The following is a 4,758-nucleotide window of genomic DNA, read 5'->3' as shown; positions in this document are numbered from 1 at the left end:
TGCTATCCATAGGGAAATATCTAAATAAACTGTGATGTGTCCATACTAGGAAATCCTAGGCAGAAGTTGAAAAGACAGAATAAATCAGTAGTTATTGCTATGGAGAGATTGCTGAGACCTATTGTTGAGTGGTGAAGCAAATTGCAGAAAAATGCCTAGAGTAGGATGGCATGTTTACGATACTCACCCCCGCCCCCCACCACCACATACACTATCATAAGTCTATTAAGGTGCAGCACGGTGGCTCACGCCTGTAATCCCAACATTTTGGGAGGCCGAGGCAGGCAGATCACCTGAGGTCAGGAGTTCCGGACCAGCCTGGCCAACATGGTGAAATCCCATCTCTACTAAAAATACAAAAATTAGCCGGGCATGATGGCGTGTGCCTGTAATCTCAGCTACTCTGGGAGGCTGAGGCAGGAGGATCGCTTGAACCTGGGAGGTGGAGGTTGCAGTGACCCGAGATCACACCATTGCATTCCAGCTGAGGCGGCAAGAACGAAACTTTGCCTCAAAAAAAAAAAAAAAAAGTCTATTAAATGCCCCATGTCTTTTATGGTATTTTGTTATACGTATATGTCCATATGCAAAGTTTGGAATAACATACATCAAACTGGTAAGAGTGGTTTGCTCTGGAGAGGTGGGAGGCAGCTCAAGATTTGGGGGGTGGTCAAAGGGGACTTCAGTTGTGGTAGATAGTACTGGCTGCTTAATAACAGCCATTTCCCACTCACCCCCTTCTTTAATGCTAACAACTCAAATCTTGTTCAGGTATCAAAGGGCAGCATTGTGCTCAGGGAAGGTAGGTCCAGGTGTCAAATCACGATTGAGCTAAGCCAAGTATGCTTATACCACTCCCCTTTGCCTGTGATTTGTCTAGGGTTAGGCATGTGACCTAGTCTGCTGTTGACTTTTTTTTTTTTGGCTTCCAATTCCATTTTAATTTTGTTTCTTTGTATGTCTTTCCTTAAATATATAGTCCATCGCCTTGGCTTAGTGCATGTCACCAAAAATTCTCCAGGAATTTCATAGTTTGGACCTTGGTGGCATGGCTGGCCCCGGATTATCCATGCAGGGAGGCCTGATCCTGTGACAGCTGGCTGCAGCAGGGGGCTGCCCATCTTCTGTGCTTTGTGGTACATATCTGTGTCACCAAAGTAGCGGCCTCGGTACAGCAAGCCTTTCGTCTGCTGCTTCTCCGTCCAGCAGTTGTTCCAGAGGTTGGCGATATAATCATCTTTCACATTCGGTTTGACTGTTTGGAGGCTGGAGCCTGTGTACTCCTCGGAGAAAATGCCTGCCACATAGTAGATGACACTCAGGTGGTCAGTGACTCGCCTGTGATGTGGCCCACAAACAGTCTTGGGCTCAGACTGTAGGGTGGACTGGAGACCATGAGCTGGCTGAGAGCTGACATGAGGATGAGGATTGGTATCAGCTGCACAAACACCCGCAAGCTGCCGTCACTCCGCTTCTCCGTGCGGCCCTGCCTTTGCTGGTAGGTATAGCGCATGCAGCCATTGCTGCAGACGTAGACTTTACTAGAAGGGAAGCCATTGCCAAAGAACATGTTGAAGAGGTCTTCAGGGGAGATGTCAGCCTCAAAGCCATGGTGGAAGTCCCCATGACGATCGATGCTGGACCTGACTGCCTGGCTCCTGTTATCGCCCACGTGGTCATACTGCTTCCTCTTTTCTTTCTTTCTTTCTTTTTTTTTTTTTTTTTCCTGAGACAGAGTCTTGCTCTGTCGCCTAGGCTGAAGTGCAGTGGCTTGGTCTTAGTACACTGCAACCTCTGCTTCCCTGGTTCAAGCAATTCCCCTGCCTCGGCCTCCCGAGTAGCTGGGTTTACAGACATGCACCGCCACTGCCGGCTAATTTTTGTATTTTTAGTACAGACAGAGTTTTACCATGTCGGCTAGGCTGGTCTCAAACCAGCTGGTCTTGAACGCTTGACCTCATGATCCGCCCACCTTGGCCTCCTAAAGTGCTGGGATTATAGGCATGAGCCACCGTGCCGGGCCATACTGCTTCCTCTTCTCTGGGTTGCTGAGTACTGCATATGCTGTGCCAATGGCTTTGAAAACTCCAGTGGTGCCAGGTGCATGGTTCTTGTCTGGGTGGAATTTGAGGGCCAGTTTGTGGTAGGCCTTCTTCAGGTCCTCATCTGAGGCCCCTCTCCTCACCCCCAGGATCTCATAATAATCCTTACATTGCTTGACCCTTTTCACAGCTGCAACTCCTTCTGCAATGTAGCCTTTGGTGCTCTCTCCTCCTCCAGCTTCACCGTTGGCCTAGGGAGCATCGGTCCCACCTGCTTTCCTGTGGGTGGCATGGGTTGTGTCTGTGGGTTGGGGTTGGTCACCAGCAGTTTGTGGTTCCTAGTTGAGAGACTCCATCAGGCCACACACTCGCGGCATTGGGTACAGCCACTGTGCCTTCTCCAGGATGAGGAGCGCCTGGTCGGGCTGGTTGCACTGGATGGCTTGAGGGCGATGCTGATACAGAGCTCGGCTTCATCCTTATTGGATTACATGGCAGAACCAGAGCATGGAACCTGCTGTTGACTTTTAAGAAGTGTTTTTGTTGTTGTTGTTCTAATAACAGACAGAGTATAGTAGATGAAGTAAGTAGATGAAGGTGAAAAGTTCTGCTTCTCCCTTTCCTTTTTGCCTTGGGGTGGAGTTGTTGGAAATGTGATGCTTGGAGTTACGGCAACCATCTTGTGACCCAGGGGAAAAGGCCAGGAGAGGCTGGGCACGGTGGCTCACACCTGGAATCCCAGGACTTTGGGAGGCTGAGGCCGAGGTGGGCAGATCACGAGGTCAGGAGTTCAAGACTAGCCTTACAAATATGGTGAAACTCTGTCTCTACTAAAAATGAAAAAATTAGCTGGGTGTGGTGGCATGCACCTGTAGTCCCAGCTACTCGGGAGGCTGAGGCAGAAGAATCCCTTGAACCCGGGAGGCAGAGGTTGTGGTGAGCCGAGATTGCGCCACTACACTCCAGCCTGGGCGACAGAGCAAGACTCCATCTCAAAAAAAAAAAAAAAAAAAAAAAAAGGCCAGCAGAAATGGAGAAATGTAGAGACATTAGCCTAGCATCTTAATTTTTTGTTTTTGTTTTGTTTTGTTTTTTTGAGATGGAGTTTTGCTCTTGTTGCCCAGGCTGGAGTGCAATGGCATGATCTCAGCTCACCACAACCTCTGCCTCCCCAGTTCAAGCAATTCTCCTGCCTCAGCCTCCCGAGTAGCTGGGATTACAGGGATGCGCCGCCATGCCTGGCTAATTTTGTATTTTTTTTTAGTAGAGGTGGGGTTTCTGCATGTTGGCCACATGCAGAAAGGAAAATAGGGAGGAATGAGGCCCACCCCAGCATCTTGATATCTTCTTGCTTTTCCAAAGCAGAAACTGTTCTTCTCCAAACTTCTTGTTACCTAAGATATTGAAAAGCCTTTGTTTCGTAAACCACTGTTAGCCAGGTGTTCTGTTACAAGAAAACACATCCTAACCAATATAGCAGTTTAATCTGCAGTGATGTATTTTATTTATTTATTTATTTATTTATTTATTTATTTATTTATTTTGAGACGGAGTTTCACTCTTGTTGCCCAGGCTGGAGTGCAATGGCACTATCTCAGCTCACCGCAACCTCTGCCTCCCAGGTTCAAGCGATTCTTCTGCCTCAGCCATCCGAGTAGCTGGGATTACAGGTGTGTGCCACCACGCCTGGCTAATTTTGTATTTTTAGTAGAGACGTGGTTTCTCCATGTTGGTCAGGCTGGTCTCGAACTCCTGACCTCAGGTGATCGGCCCACCTCGGCCTCCCAAAGCGCTGGGAATACAGGTGTGAGCCACCACACCCAGCCTGAAGTGATATATTTTCTCAGTATAATTTATTCATGCATTACTTGTGTAATTACACATTTTTCGAAGGAGGGCAAAACGCCTTAGGCATTTGTACTTCATCTTCAAAGTTGACCTGATCCTCCTTCTGCTGACTCTGACTCTCTCTACCCTTCAGGACTCTTGTTTGCCTCTGCTGCTGGTCTCTGGGCTGCCAGCTGAACTGCTTTGATTGACAACTTAGGTGTTCAAGACTTTTGGAATGCACACTTTAGCCTTCCTGGGGCTGCTCCATCCTTTTTACTCCCTCAGGCTGGGGAACCCACTGTTTGGGGCTGCCCTTTCCACAGCACTTTCTTCAGGGAGGGACTTGCCGTTTGGTAACTGACACCCCTCACCCCCACCACTTCTCTTCTGAGATGGAAGAGCTGCAGCATAGGAGAAGCTGGGGAACAGGCCCAAAACCAAGGGCCCCAGAGTCTAGGTGGGATTCCTTTGGCTCTGGCCCTAGGCCTGGCATCTGAGTATTATAGAGAAACTCATTTTACGTTTATCCAGGGGTTCTTGCATTGCCTGTGATTTCTGAGGATGCTTTTAAATCACTAGTATTCACTGCCTCTACTAGAACTTCTGTACACTGGATTTTATTCCCCCCAGCTATAAGGGCTTGTGAAAATATCTTAAAGAGTAGAGTAAGTAGCTCGGGCAGGCTTGCATTTGCAAAAGCCCACCCTCATGGATGGAAGACTGGTGGGAGGCCCTTGTGATAGATTGAGGGAAAGAAGCTGAGGTTTTAGCTGGGGCCCAGGATTGGGGTGGAGGGGAGGAGATGGGTGTGAGTTTTCCCCTTCCCTTCTCTGTGGGCAATGCTCCACATACGGTGGCAAGGAAAGTTTTCTGCATTCTTCAAAGC

The 4,758-nt window shown here is 48.5% G+C and overlaps 1 pseudogene; it reads right to left on the bottom strand.

Moving 5' to 3' along the window:
• Positions 1–919: 919 nt before the first annotated feature.
• Positions 920–4,544, bottom strand: LOC100986090 (dnaJ homolog subfamily B member 12-like; annotated as a pseudogene).
• Between the last annotated feature and the right edge of the window lie 214 nt (positions 4,545–4,758).

The sequence above is a fragment of the Pan paniscus genome, chromosome 12 (assembly GCF_029289425.2).
Source record: "Pan paniscus chromosome 12, NHGRI_mPanPan1-v2.0_pri, whole genome shotgun sequence".
Classification (NCBI taxonomy): domain Eukaryota; kingdom Metazoa; phylum Chordata; class Mammalia; order Primates; family Hominidae; genus Pan; species Pan paniscus.
This window is presented reverse-complemented; position numbering and strand designations above follow the sequence as displayed.